Here is a 16063-nt window from a genome sequence, read left to right as displayed (position 1 = left end):
TTTCAGGGAGAAAAACCTCCAACAGAGGGAAGAAAAACTCCCTCTTAACAGGAAGAAACCTCCGACAGAACCAGGCTCAGGAGTGGGCGGCCATCTGCCTTAACCGGTTGGGGTGAGAGGAGAGCAGAGAGAGAAAAGGACAGCATAGAGATAGAAGAGAAGAACTGTTGGTGGAGACGACAAGCGCAGGGCCGAGACATGCAGCTCCATGACGGGACATCTGCAAAAGAAAGAACAGAAACTACGCGAACAGGGGAACTGAATGGAGACAACAGACAATAAGAAAAAGATATGGGAGAGAAAAAGATGGTGAGGTATGAGTCAGTTAAAGAGTAGGAGGAAAGAAAAGAAGCTCAGCGTGTAACAAGGTCCCCCAGCAGCCTCGGCCTATAACAGCATAACTAAGGGTTGGTTCAGCCCTAAGCCAGCCCTAACTATAGGCTTTATTAAAAAGGAACGTTTTGAGTCTAATCTTAAAGCTAGAGAGGGTTTCTGCCTCTCGAAGACAAACTGGGAGCTGGTTCCACAGGGGAGGAGCCTGAAAACTGAAGGCTCTGCCTCCCATTCTACTTCTATAAACTCTAGGAACCAGAAGCAGACCAGCGTACTGAGAGAAAAGTGCTCTGCAAGGATTATATGGTTCTATAAGATCTCTACGATATGATGGAGCCTGGTCATGTAGGGCTTTGTAAGTCATCAAGAGAATTTTAAATTATATTCTTGATTTCACAGGAAGCCAGTGAAGAGAAGTTAAATTGTGTTAGAACATGTTAGACGAAACCAGATGATGAAAGCTATTATGGGTTTACTTAAAAGGTGTCCTGTTGTGTGTGGGCATGTGTGCTTCTGCAGATTTGTGCATTATTTTTGTGCACTTATTTATCGTTTTGTCAGTGTATGTGTGCACTGAGGAATCATATGTCTGTAAGTGCCTATGCATGAGTTTGGTTCAAAAGGCTCCTGCCGAGTGCATGTATGTGTGTGACTGAAAGTGTATCACACATCCCTCCATCTGCCCAACAGCAGACGCAGCACTAGCAAACAGCCTTTTTTCCCCACCCCTCGCTGTGAATTCCTTACATTCACGAGACCCGAGGGCAATTTGAAATGAGAGTGCTCGGCACAAGTGTGTTATGTTTCCCCTGCTCTCTTTTTTACAGCGCTCCCCTGTGCCTTTCAGAAGTGTGTATGTATGTGTGTGTGTGTGTGTGTGTGTGTGTGTGTGTGTGTGTGTGTGTGTGTGTGTGTGCCTCTAATTCATGGCTTCTTTCCTTAAAGTGCTGTCAGAGTGAATGTAAATAAGTATAATGTAGCCACAGAGCTCCTATGCAGCCATAAATATCGCTTGGTAAAAGGTGGTAAGGGTTGGAGGGTGGTGAATGTATTGCTTTTTATATGGCTCCCATGTGCAGAAATATGTACTTATATACTGTATGTAAGCCAAGCCACAGCTACACATACTGTGCACACACACTGCGAATATACACATGATTACATAAGAGAGAGCCGGTGTGTGTTAAGATGACGGGTCTTGTTTGAGAAACTGCAAGTACATGCAGACAAACTCAGATATCCGAGTTCTTATGAACACAACGTCCTCTGTGGTCGCTGGCATCCCGATGTATTTTCTCTCCTTTCATATATTCAGACTTAATCCTGCTGCCTTTTAAATTATAGAATTTAATGAATTACATTGACATTGACATACAGCATTTGTTGAAACAAGTAGGCAACATTTGTCTGTGAATACGTGCTTTCTATTAAACTAAACAAACTCTATTCATGAGCTCATGTTTTGAGTATATCTCCATATACTGAAACATTTCCTTTTCTGGGTAATTATAAACATATTCATCAACAAAAATGTAAAGCAGTAAAATGACATGGGGAAGCTGTGGCTCAGTCGGTAGAGTGGGTTGCACACTAATCAGAAGGTTGGTGGTTCAATCCCCAGCTCCTCCTGTCCACATGCCTAAGTGTCCCTGAGCAAGACACTGAACCCTAAATTGCTCCTGATGGTGTACTATCGGTGTGTTGTAAGTCGCTTTGGATAAAAGCATCAGCTAAATGAAATGTAATTTGGGTTACACCAGTTCTGGTAAAATAACACAGCTCTGGTTACCAGCATGAAGATCAGAAGAGAATATACCCATCAACTACCACATCCAAAGTAAATAAAATAATTACCCCCACTGGCAATGAATGTTAGTATTGGACATAAATTGTGAGGTTAACAATATTGCTATTATTTTTTTTTCTTTTTACCACAGTTACCACTTGTCATGTGTCCCACATTGAGCACACATTGTTACACATATATTTCAAAACCTGATTTTTAAACCTCAGGGGTACTTTGTGTGAACCACTTTGCAAGATTTAACTGTTCCTTCTAAGGAGGCAGGGTATGAATAAGTGGAAAAGCAACAGAGAGAAACTGTAAATAACAGTGAATCAGAAACCCATTAAAATGTGTCAGTGTTAAAGTGCCAATTGAGGCTTAATTACTGCAAACACATACGTCATGTTTTAAATGGGGTTCAGACTGGAGGTGAGGATTTCTGCTCCCTCAGTGACAGTAATGCTTTGTGTAATGTTACACAAGAACTGATAATGCTGTACAGGCCTGCTGGCACACTAACATATCTGTGCATGCACGTACATACATTCAGGGATGCACGAAAGCCTCCCCAACAACACACTACTTTCAGGCAGAATGTGTGTCTTTGCAGTTGCTATTGAGAATAGATGATGGCCATTGTGGTAGTGGGGTGTGGTTTGGCTTATCTGCATCGGGGACAGAGTGGGGGAGTGGTTCAGGGAACAGTGCGGGGAAGAGGCTTAATTAGCCCATCTGAGCCCAATTGCTGATTGTCTCTCTCTCCCCATAAGTGGAGACACAGACGGACGGAGAGATGGATGTGTCGTGTGTGCTCGGAGGCGCGGCAGGAGAGCGTATACACTGTGGAATAGTGGCGAAAATAAAGCTGTCCATCCCAGCAGTCAGGGGGATAGCGGTCGCCCGCTGGCTTCGGCCCGACCGACTCCCACCCCTTACAGCAGCAGTTCCTGGCTTGGCCCCTACCAGCTCACCACCCCTCCTTCAATCCTCCAATCCACAGGCCCCAGCAAACACCTGCACTGTTCCCAGCCTACAGGGGGCTCCTCAACCGTCAGGGCGGGAGTTTTGGAGGTGTGGGCAGCCTGGGCACTTCAGGAGGGAGTGTCCGCTGATGGAGGTGGCCCAGATGATTCGGGTTGCCAGGCTTCCAATGCCCTCTCCCAATCCAGCAGCAACGTACCGTGTTCCGGTAAGGATCCAGGGGGGTGTACATCAGACAATAGTGGATTCTGGCTGTACATAGTCAATGATTTACCAGAGTCTGGTTCGGCCAAGGGCGTTGGTGGAGGCATTGTGGCTGAAAATGGCTGGCCACATGGGATATGGCACAACACTGGACCGGATAATGACCCGATTTTATTAGCCGGGTATCCGTGGGGATGTGCGCCGGTGGTGCACATCCTGCCCGGGGTGTCAATTGGTAAGCCAGCCGGCCATTCCGAGGGCGCTGTTGCATCCTTTGCCATTAATGGAGGTCCCATTTGAACGAATTGGCATGGACCTCATCGGCCCATTTCACCGGAGTGCACGCGGATATCGCTTTGTGTTAGTTCTGGTGGATTACGCAACACGATATCCTGAGGCAGTGCCATTGCGCAGCATTTCTGCAAAGAGTGTCACGCAGGCTCTGTTTCAGGTCATCTCCTGAGTCGGAATCCCGAAAGAGATTCTGACTGGCCAGAGCACCTCGTTCATGTCACGAACACTGAGGGAATTGTATGGATTACTGGGCGTTAAATCTATTCGGACCAGTGTGTATCACCCACAGACCAACGGTCTTGTGGAGCGTCTGAATAAGACTTTAAAGTCCATGATGCCTAAATTTATCCACGAAGATGAACGCAATTGGGATAAATGGCTTGATCCTCTGTTGTTTGCAGTGCGGGAGGTCCCCCAGGCCTACACAGGATTTTCTTCCTTTGGGGTGCTGTTTGGCAGGAAACCATGAGGGGTGCTTGACCTGCTTAAAGAAAACTGGGAGGACGGTCCGAACCCCGGTAAAAACAAAATTTAATATGTCCTAGACCTGTGAGCAAAACTCCACACACTGGGTTGGATGTCACGTGAGAATTTGCTACAGCCCCAGGAATGTCAACAACTGCTGTACAACAGAGGGGCCAGGCTGAGGCAATTTTACACCGGGAGAAAAAGTACTTGTACTCCTTCTTCCAGCTCGGTACTCCTTCTTCCAGCTCGATACTCCTTGCAAAGTGGCAAGGGCCCTTTGTGGTCACACGGCGAGTAGGGGATGTTGACTATGAGGTGGTGTGTTCTGACAGGGGCGGAGCTACCACCTCAACCTCCTAAAAGAACGGAGAGAAGCAGAGTCTGTTTCTCTGGTGTCCGCGGTGTCTGAGAGAGAGGAGTTGGGGCCAGAGGTTCCAAAGTCCACCAGTCCTGCCTCGCTCTCTTATGATGTCCATCTCTCCGGGACCCAGAGAGCAGATGTTGCCCAGTTGCAAAAGCAGTTTGCTGACGTTTCTCCCCCCTGCCAGGACGCACAAACCTCATAGTGCACCAAATTGAGACTTCTCCAGCCATGTCGGTGCGGTCACGACCCTACAGGTTACCTGAACACAAAAGAAACGTTGTTCAGAGGGAATTGTCTGCTATGCTGGAGATGGGAGTAATAGAAGAGTTCAACAGTGCCTGGTGTAGCCCCATTGTTCTTGTTATCAAGAAGGATGGAGCTATACGGTTCTGTGTGGACTATCGCAGGGTGAATGATGTGTCACGATTTGATGCGTACCCAATGCCCCGGGTCGATGAACTCCTGGACCGACTGGGCACTGTGTGTTTCTTTATGACACTGGATTTAACCAAGGGCTACTGGCAGATTCCTCTGTCGCCAGAGTCCAAGGAAAAAACTGGCTTCTCTACTCCGTTTGGATTATACCAATTTACTACACTTCCCTTTGGGTTGTTCGGTAACCCAGCCACCTTCCAGCGCCTCATGGACCGGGTGCTGTGTCCACATGCTGCGTATGCTGCCGCCAACTTGGATGATGTCATCATTCACAGCACCACCTGGGCAGAGCATGTGCAGCGGGTGGGCGCAGTCTGGAGTCCCTAAGGCAGGCTGGCCTCACCGCCAACCCAGGGAAGTGGGCAGTTGGACCGAGGGAGGTATGGTATCTGGGGTACAAGACTGCTGCTATCGCAGCCTGCCCAAGACTAAAATGGGGTGAGGCGTTTTTTTTTGGGGCTGGCGGGTTATTACAGACGGTTCATCCCGAGCTTTGCAGATCTGACCAGTCCCTTGACCAACCTGACCCTGAAAAGTGCCTCAGATCCGGTCCAGTGGACGGAGCAGTGCCAGTTGGCGTTTGAGAGGGTGAAACAGGCTCTGTGTGGGGAACCCCTCCTCCACACACATAACTTCTCTCTTCCCTTTACCCTGCAGACAGATGCATCAGAGGGCTGGGGGCTGTTTTTTCCCAGCAGGTACGGGGGGTTAACTGCCCCATTCTGTACATCAGCCGGAAGCTGTCGGAGAAGGAGGACAGGTACAGCTGGACGGAAAGACGAACGTGACGTGTGTGCTCGGAGGTGCGGCAGGAGAGCGCATACACTGTGGCTGCGTGGAATAGTGGTGCAAATAAAGCCGATTGAACTAACCCGGTGCTCGAGGGTGTGATTTGTGCCAACGGCAACCCATCGTAGTAAGGGATTCCCGTTACAGCCATCTTGGTCTTCCCTCAGGGGATATGACTCATTAACACATGATGAAGCAGGGGATCACATTAACACTTTACATCACAGTCTGCTGAGCATTTGCCCACACAGGACAGCACTGTGTTTACAGATAATGATTGTGGTACTTGAGACTAACGCACTAATCTCCCACCAAAGTCCTTTAACCCTTGTGTGGTGTTCGGGTCTATGGGACACGTTTTATTTTTTTTATTTTTTCAAACTCAGACTCATTAGCCTTGGCTCATTTTCCGTGAAGAACATATATCAGAACACATTTTCAATGACCACATACTGTACACCCCCCCTACACATTTATATTACATACAGGATGTTAGGGTCCACTGGACCAGGGGATAATAAAAGTGTGGAAATTGTAGGTCCTGTGGACCTTCAGTTTTGTGTTTCTGCTCCTCCCGTTCCCGCACAAGGTTTAAACATTGTTGAAAAATTCCAGCACCGACACCTGTCTGCTCTCACATTCCCACACATGTTACCCTCTGTCTTGCAGGAACCAATCTTTATTTGCTCATACTCTATCCCAGCTGCAAATTGTGGGCGGGACACAATAAATATAGCTTTGCCAGTGTGGTTCCTTATCACAACTGACCAAGATGGCCAAAACATTCTCTGCTCAGAGGGCCTTGCAATTGATTTTGGAAGAGAGAGAAGCTTTTGATAATGATGTAGAGGAAGAGGTTTCAGAATGTGAGGATCACATATCTGAAAATTCTGAGTCTGACAGTGACTTTGAAGAAGAGGATGAGATTGAGCATCAGCTAGTTCCAAAACGAAGATGAGCCCCAGGACCAGCCTGTCAGCAGCCAGCCCCAGGACCAGAACAAGCCCGTCATTAAGTAGCAAGTGAAGAAATATGGATGTCAAAAAATGGTGAAATTGAATGGTCTTGCCCAAAAAATGAGCCACCCCGACATGGCGGCCAATGTGATAAGGATGCAACCAGGGTCAACACGGACGGCAGTTACTCATGTGCAGGACATCAAGTCTTCTTTTGACCTTTTCATCCCAGATTCCATCCAGAAAATTATTCTGGTTTGTGCTAATTTAGAAGAAAGGTGTGTTTTTGGAGAGAGGTGGAAGGAGATGGACCAAACCCATTTACCCAAGTATGCCTACTTTGGGGTTCCTATCCTTGCTGGAGTTTTCAGGTCCAAAGGGGAATCCACAGAATCCCTGTGGGATGAAGAAACTGGCAGATAACGTTTCCGTGCAACAATGTCTCTGGAAAACTTCCACATAATTTCGAGGATTATCTGTTTTGATAACCAAGACGACAGACCAGCTCGACAGCAGAGAGACAAGCTAGCTGCCATCAGGACAGTGTGGGACAAGTGATGTTGATGCCATTTAGTGGCCGCTGCCCCTTCAGGCAGTATATACCATCTAAACCTGCAACATATGGCATCAAAATCTGGGCTGCCTGTGATGCCACTTCCTCATATGCTTGGAACTTACAAGTCTACACAGGGAAGCTTGATGGAGGAGCCCTGAGAAAAATCAAAGAATGAAAGTTGTCCTGGACAAAAACAAGCAAAAAACGAGTACCACTTTAATTCATAAATGTGACCTAACAAAGGTAAAGGGCAAATATTAACCATATATGCTGTTTATATTGTTTGTAATTGGGATGAAGTAAACATCTGTTGAGTATTTTCACATTAAATTGTTTGATTAAAATTAAAAACCCCAAAATGCAGTGGGTCCACCAGACACACAAACACTGGCTGAATAACAAAAATATGAACACCACACAAGGGTTAAATGGCTCCTGTACTCACTCAATGAGTGGAACCACCTCTGATACCACACAAACTGAGGTTTGCTGTTTGAAAATGTTAACCTTTCAAAATAAAAGAATAAAAAACAGAATATCTGATGATTTGAAGATGTAAAATGTGTAAACAAAAGTCTAATCTATTATAAATGAGAAATAATGTTTTGACATTTTTATGGCACGTTTGTTTATTCAGATTCTAAGAAAGACTATTAATCACTCATGACATCACATTCATGCACAGTCTCAGATCAACAGCAGGCTTATAGTAAATCTCCTATTATATCTTCTGGGAATAAATGACTGAGTGAGGGATGAACATCCCTAATGAAACCTGTTTACAGTATCATTCTGTGGACAGGCTGTTCACCTAATTTATATGTTGCAACATGTTGCTCAACCACAATGATTAAATGCTTCACCGCGGTTCTTTGCAAACTGTGTTGTTAATTTCAGTCACGGCAAACACACTTCAAAACATTGCATTATCCTCAACATTACTTCTTCAAGGAATGTTTCTTAAAACCCTTTGGTTTAAATATGTAATTATTACTTGAAAGGTGTCTCTTTAAAGTTTGTAGCTTTCTTTTTCAGAGGAAAGTGTTAGCTTTGTTCACTTCAGAAACATTGGGTTATAACTTTGGCCTACTTTATTGACGTAAAAAAGTGTTAAAACATCAACAGAAACTTCTCACCCCACCAACACAACCCATAATAAGCCTTTTTCACGAAAGACATTTTGACATTTCACAGTAGGAAAAGCACAGGTGAAAAAGAAAAGGAAAATATTAATGGCTACATGATGCATTTAGCTGCTTTGGTTTACTGACTATGACAATTGAATATAACAGAGACATTTGCAGTTTAAAAAAAAAAATCTTTAGTGCTTATATTCAACCTTAACCCACACATAATGTTGACATGTTTGCTATTTTTCATCTCTTCTTTTATTGAACATCTAAGTCTCATGCTTCGTGTATTACTGTGCTTCTCTTGCAGTCACATTTTCTTAATAAATACACTTCAGCCAAGTTATAAAAGCATAGTTGCTATATCTTGTGAATTTGGCACATTGCTGGTGCCTGCAGGGGAATGAAATCCCCATTTTTGTTGATGTTACCCACAGCATTGTGCTTTTTCTATTATGACACGTCAAATGTTCCAAAATGAATCTAAATTCCATCGTTTCTTTTTTTAAATTTATTTTTGTATTCATTAAAGTCCTGTTTTGGTTCAGCTTCACTATTCTCACAGCATTGTGTTTACCTGCATCAGGCAGCTGCTGTCAGACCAAAAGCTCATTACATCTCCTGTATGCTACCTGCCAGAACCAAACAGCAGATAGACAAAGTTAGTAGCCTATTAAGGTAGTGACCAAAGTGGAGTATCAAGGACCTATAGAACCATGAATTTCCTACAGACTTAAAAAAATAAGCCTGTTAGCATCCAGGAATCGTTTTCCTCTGCAGCCAAAAAAATTGGTTCTTGCAGGTTTAGGTTATTATGTTTAGTATTATTTCATACTCCCAGCTGGCAAGAAGGTAAATAGCTCTGTGCTATCTTTCATTAGCTTGAAGTGAAACTGCAGTTTTTGCTCCCCAGTGATGCCACTTCAGTATTTAACAGCAGTTAAAAATGCTTTGAAAGTATTTAAGCCTGGCTCTGGCGGTCACGCTTCAATCCCAACCTCATGAGTGTCTGGCCTCCCTGGCCCTCTGCCCACCGACTCTCAGACAGCTAGAGGTGATTTTAATGGAGCAGAACAAACTGGAAAGAGAGAGAGAGAGAGATATTGGAAGGGAAAGGAAGGATGACAAATGACTGGTTTCTCCTCTCTGCTCTGCCTCACAATGGATGCCCACAATGTAAAACATATGTTGATGTTGACAGAAGGGAGAGGAAAATATAAAATAAAGTAAGACTGTGACAGCTGTTGTCATTAAACGTTACTGTGAGGTAACCATTCAGTAGGGTTGGATCATCCTCCCTGAAAGAGCTTGTGTTTGTGACTCTGCAGGAGTTTTCTTTTCATGAAGATCTAAAATAACATGTAAGGGTTAAATATACATACTACGCAAGGAGAGGCCGGGGAAAGTGAAGTAGACGAGCTTGTCTTCAAGGTGAGTTGAGGGCTCGGCATGTCGCCTCAGGGAGATGAATGCAACTGACAGCCCACTCCTTTGCATACCGCACAGCTATTCTACTACTCTGACTTTGAACTGCAGGTTTCATTCACTTCACTTCTCTCCCAGCATGTGGGTGTCAATCATCTGAGAAAAACTGTCACCATGCTCAGCTACTTTTATGTTGGATCACTGAGGCAAAAACATGCATTTGCACATTTTTGTTTTTTCATCCGTGCAGTTTTTTTCTTTACTTCTCAGTCAAGCCCTCAAAGAATTATGGGATGTAAAAGGCCGGATAAAAGGAAGAAAAATGGAAAGGAGATGTAAAAAAGCATGACTATTTTCTCCCTCCTTCTCTCCTCCCTTTCCATGTAAATTATGCAAACACAAAGGCAAAAAGCATACTGGAATAATGCATTCAAATACTGTCTCAACTGGCCTAATACAAATACTTGGATTGTATGCTACAATACCGCTGCATAAACTGAAGTGATGTTGCTTCCATGAATTTTATAAATTATCTCTTTTACATTGTATAATTTTCAGTTTTTAAGAGATGCAAACTAATATCTAAAAGTTAAAAGCATCAGTCAGTTCATCTGCATCCTTCGCAACATCAAACCATGCAGATAGAAACATGTGATCAGTTTGCAGAATAACTGAATCATGCTGCTTATGTGTAAATAATGTGGCTCTTGAACACTCTACCCTCAGGCAGTTTTCCATTTTTTAACTTCATGAAGTGTAATACTCTACGATAGGGGCATGTTTTTGATTGTGACTGTTTTGTACATAAACAAGCACGTCATTTGTGATAAATTGTGACCAGCTTGATGCTACATAGACCTACTCGGTGTCAGAGCTGAGGATATGTGGACTTACACACCTATGTTTTACCACCTGAGTCCAGTACGGCTTTTCTTTGGTGATCAACAGAATGACCGGGAGCTGGCTGTTCTTTCAAGATGCACACAGTCAGACTGTTCCCCATGAAAAGGGAACTGCAGGGCCGAAGTCGGTTATGAAAATGCCACAGCAAGATTCCTGTCAGCTACAGTGGTTCCACGCTCAGGAAGGTACTTTGTGTCCACCCACTGTATAGCATCCTGTGGGGTTTATGTAAGACATGTGGTATCTCTGAAACACGAGTAGCCAAATTGCTGGAGAATGGACTGCATCCCTCCTGCTGCCAACAACTTGGCATGAAGGTGACTGGTCAGCTTCCCATTGTTGACATATAGGATAATTCTCCACTCCTTTATACAGTGCTGAATTTTATAGTGCTATGTCGGTAACTTTAGTGTAATAAACATAAATCATTCAAATAATTAAGAGATAAATTAACACACAAATATATGAAAGAGCCGACCTGCATGTCATTGCCAAATGATTGTAGCACAGGCAACACATGGAACAAACTTTTGCATTGTGTAATAATTACAGTACAGGCATACTATAAAGGAAACACACACAGTTGTCTCTATTTTGCTGATAGAGTCAGACAACCTGATTTCACCGATGTTGCAACACACTTGTTACACAGGACCTTTTGTTTTATTAGCATGTTATTCAGTCCATACACTGGATCTGAACTTGGCAGAGAGTTGTAAGTCGTTGCATAACAGTTTTTATTTGATCCCACTTGTCAAATTGGCACACATGGGCTGCTGTAAGTTTGCTGCCGGGTAACTTGCCTCTGACCTTCAGATTTGTGTACAGTATGTGTTTCTCTTGCTCCCTCCAAAATATTGACACACTGTGAAGAGTACACACAGCTGTTTGCACCTTTTCAGGAACTGGAAATAAACCTACAGTACCTCATTTATTATTTTCCACATGATATAGATTTGTAATATATTGTTATTATTATACAGGCATTTTCAATATTAAAAATGTATTTTTCATGTTTATCAATTCAAAGTATGATACAGTATGACAAATTATCATTCCATGATCTATTTACAGGGGACACTGAAGCTGCATCAATCAATTCCTGGCCAATATGGGGCAGAATATGCATTATAAGCTATGACCACGTACTGCTGTTAAAGCTAATGTGTTAACAAATTCATATACTTGCCCATCTGGCAGACACATAGCAAGTCATTACACCTGATACTTTAAAGGTACCTGATGCATGTTAGTCCAATATTCACTCTTCTTTAACTTTCATGGTAAGGTCTCTAGCTCAGCTGACAACAGCTACATATTATGTAAACAGATAACTTGTGAAACTGAAGCAAAAGCCTCTTAGTTTAACTGGGACCCAGTTTAAATCCACACAATCACACAAACAAAATAATATGAAAATTGTGTAAAGAGAGCGAATCAGCTTGCTTAAAGGTTCAAATGTAGAATTCCGCTGTATATTATCCAACTTCTACACTTACTATGTTTGTGAGGATTCCTGTCTGATCCTAGTGTGTTTCCCTCTATTTTTGTCCCCGATCACCTCTCCTCATGTGTGTTGTCGTTTACCTGTCTGTTTGCTATTGTTTGTCACTTGCTTGTGTTTTGTGTTCCTGGCAGTATCCTCCTCCGAGCTCCGCCCTCTGACTCACCGTTCTCCATCAGCACAGCTGAAGGTTCTGCCTGCCTGCCAGCTGTGGTCCGCGACAAAGCCTGTTTCTGGCTCAGGAGGAGAGAAGTAAGGAGAGGAGACTCATCGCTGAACATTGGGCTCCGGCCCCATACGGACTTGTACATGGTGTATTCTCTGCCTACTGTGCGTCAGTGTTTTGGGGATAATAAAAGACTTCCTGGTTCGAAAGAAAACATCTTCCTACTGTGTCTGCTTCTGGGTCCGTTACAACACCATATCATAACAATGTTAAACTCACAGGATTTCTTAGTCCATAAAAATCTCTAAAGATGATGAATCCAGACCAGCATCCAGGAGGAATAAATGAAAGGCACCAAGTCCACTTCCTGTGCTGAAATATCAGTAACACAGAGGCATGATGGTGCAGATTTTGGTCTCTCGCTCTGATTGGCTAAGGCTTTAACTGGTAGTTAACGCTGCCAAGAGCTGAAACAGGTGGTGGTTGGGAGGAATCTACTGATGCAGGATTTGTATGAAGACACTCAAGATTATTTAAAAGCCACAATACTGACACTTTGAACACTCAGCCAGATAGAAAACCATCATACTCAGTGTGTCAATATTCAATCATATTACAACAATATAAAAGTGGGAACATTGTGATACAGTGCAGTTTGCAATTACAACAGTAACAGATCAGCAACACTGATAATAGTGATATAACTTCTTTTCCCCAGTGTATGCTGGGACACCTCAAATCACGCCTTCTGCCAGTGTGCTGCATGATGGTGAGTCTTCCTGACACACCTGGCTTCACTGTAGTTTAGCTGCGGTTCAGTTGATCTCTTGTTTTGACACATTAATCTAGCAGGTCAGCTGCATTATAAACCCCTGCAAGTACCAGTTCAGCTTCAGAGCAGTAGCCCATCTATTTACAATGTTCCTTGTTTCCACAGTGTTTGATGTCCATTTGCCATAAACTGGCTCGATGAATGTGTCCTTGCAAGAAATTTACTGTAAACAAATGTAATTTATTAAAATGGAGGCACAACCAAACAAAAGGGTTTTAGGTCAGCAATGAAAAAGCAATGCATGGCTCTGTGGATCGTGCTCTGGAGGTGCTGAATGGGGAAAACTGAAAAGATAATACAGAGTGGATGTCAGTTTAAAGAACTGAGCACAGGGGGAAGTACACATCTTGTTTGCATAACATATTAAGCACACATCTGAATAACATAATGGAAAACACGGAGTGACAGAATCAGTGTCAGTTAACTTGTTGTTTGCTAGATCTCTGAAATTCATGTCAATTTAAATCATGCAAGTGATATGAAAAGGAGCTGCATATTGTATTTCCTATATTCGACAAGCTTGTGCAAAAGAAAGTTACCCAAGTGGCTGATCATGACCTGCAAGTATGGTTCAGACTCCATTTTCTCTGTTACATTCACCACAGGTAGCCTGAATGGAAATGTCTAATGCAACATGGACAAACAAAGAGCTATGCTGTCAACGGCCTGATATGGCCCATAATCATATTAGATACATTTCTGTAACAATCACATGATTTTAGTTAAATTATAATCAAGGTTAATATAACAAGGAGTCATGCAATCTGTATTAGATAGGTAGATAGATAGATAGATAGATAGATAGATAGATAGATAGATAGATAGATAGATAGATAGATAGATAGATAGATAGATAGATAGATAGATAGATAGATCGATCGATCGATCTATTGACTGCATGACTGTATGTATCTACTGTATGTATTGTATTGTCATGTATCTGTGTTGTTAGCTGATCTTGGCCCTGTTATAGTTAATATCCTGATGACTTGGACAACTGGACAACTTTCCCAGTCATAAGAAAAGAGGAATATCTGTCTCCATGTCTGCTGGTACATTATGAAAATATAAGTAACAACATGACATGCATATTGCCAGTAATTAAAGGGAGTATAAATTAATCAAAGGCAGACTGGGATTCAAAGTTTTAACATGCAAAGGTTAATACAAATGTCAAGACACAAACCAAAGTTTACTTTTCTTGTTGCTTACCACCTTAAACAAACCTGGTGGGAAACTAATGAACTTTCTTTTATGTATCTCTTTATGCAGCATCATCTGCTTCCTTTCCAAACAGAACAGTTATGTTGTTCCTTTTTTTCAACGGAGTTCTGAAATGATTTGTGTTAGTCTTACATTCCTGAGTCTGTTGGTGACTAATGTGAACCCCCTGGTGAATGTGGCTGCCCCATAAATTGGTATTCTCAGAATGACATTCACAAGCAATCAGTGTTTACACTTTTCCAGGTATTTGGACATCCATTAATGACCTGCAACTGTTTCCTTCTTTCAAAAAATATTGTACCCATTGACATCAGCAGAGAGGGGAGCCTCTGTGCTAACCCTGAGACGAGCAGCTAGAGTGTAGTTCAGATCCAGATGTGTTGAATTAAATCCTCCTGATGCATCCCAGAATGCCTCTGAGACTTTAGTGGCTCATAAATCAATATGATATATTTCCAGAACAGACACATAATGAACAGACATAGCTTGTTTTCACTGTTAGCTGCTACCTCTTTCTTAGCACCTACCTCTCTGTTTTTGCACACTGACAGCAAACACACCAGAAAATATCCATTTTTTTTTTAAAGTGCTGTGAAGAGGGGGAGTAAGCGGTGAGGAGGAAAAAAAAAAAAAAGAGTCTGGATTAAGGAGGAGCAGAGAATAGGGGTATAATTTCCATGCAAATGTGCCATGTGGTACAAATCTTACACTGACATACCTCACGTTTTCCAGCTTTATGTTCCTTATACAACATCCCGGGAACCCACTTCTTTTTTTTTTTGTCTCTCCTCCTGAACAACACATGGATAAAATCACTATTTGAATGAGCTACTTTTAAAAAGCATTGCCAACATATCACTAAATGTTCAGACTGTAAATTGTATCCCCTTTTTTCGATGAGATTTTATTTTGACATGCCAGGAAGACTTGTAACATTCTGAAGGAAGTACTCTGACTTGAGTATGTGAAAGACATGTTAGAGAATGTCACAAGGCAAAATAGGCGTACAACATTCGAGTTTCAGAGGTGGTAAAAATTGCAGTAATCATGTTGTTTGTCCACAACACAAACACAACAGTGACACACCATATTATCCCCCTGTAAATTTACAGTTAACTAAAACAGTTGCCTTTTTATTTATTTGTATTTATTGTAACCTATAGGCTACAATCAGGTAATCCATGTTTTTCAGGAAAATGGGAGTATGTGAACACAGAACTGTTGAGAGTGGTGATCCCAAACTAAAACAGTTAACTTAGAAGCTGTGAAACTACAATTACAGCACGGAATGATGGGAATTAAAAATTATGCTCTGAGCTGAGCTACAGAGTCGCATGATTAATAAATGTAGGTCACTAAAGATGCATGGTCAATATATGTTTTAATGTGTGTTGTGTGGTACCATGCTGCTGGAAATACACTTGTTTTGTAATTTGTTTTGATTGATTACCTGCATATAATTGTGTGCTCTAAAATGAAGATGAATACTTTTTTTTTTTTTTTTTTTTTTTTATCTCCTGAGTGGATGGTGGACGTACTCCATCCAGAGCCAGACATCTCCCACCACTGAGATTTACTTAATGTTCAAGGAAGTGCCTTGTAATGGCTGTATGTTTCAGGTTGATATATAGGTGTCATGACAGTGCTGTAAACGTGCATTTCTAACATAGTAACTACAATACATTATGCTTCTTAAGAGACTCAAATTTAAAA

At 42.5% G+C, this 16063-nt stretch overlaps 1 pseudogene; it reads left to right on the top strand.

Moving 5' to 3' along the window:
* The first annotated feature begins 6426 nt into the window (after positions 1–6426).
* On the top strand, positions 6427–12384 carry LOC138192802 (piggyBac transposable element-derived protein 4-like; annotated as a pseudogene).
* The last annotated feature ends 3679 nt before the right edge of the window (positions 12385–16063 follow it).

The sequence above is a fragment of the Embiotoca jacksoni genome, unplaced genomic scaffold (genome assembly GCF_022577435.1).
Source record: "Embiotoca jacksoni isolate LCO1_2020_lvr unplaced genomic scaffold, fEmbJac1.0.p SCAF_9, whole genome shotgun sequence".
NCBI lineage: Eukaryota > Metazoa > Chordata > Actinopteri > Embiotocidae > Embiotoca > Embiotoca jacksoni.
This window is presented reverse-complemented; position numbering and strand designations above follow the sequence as displayed.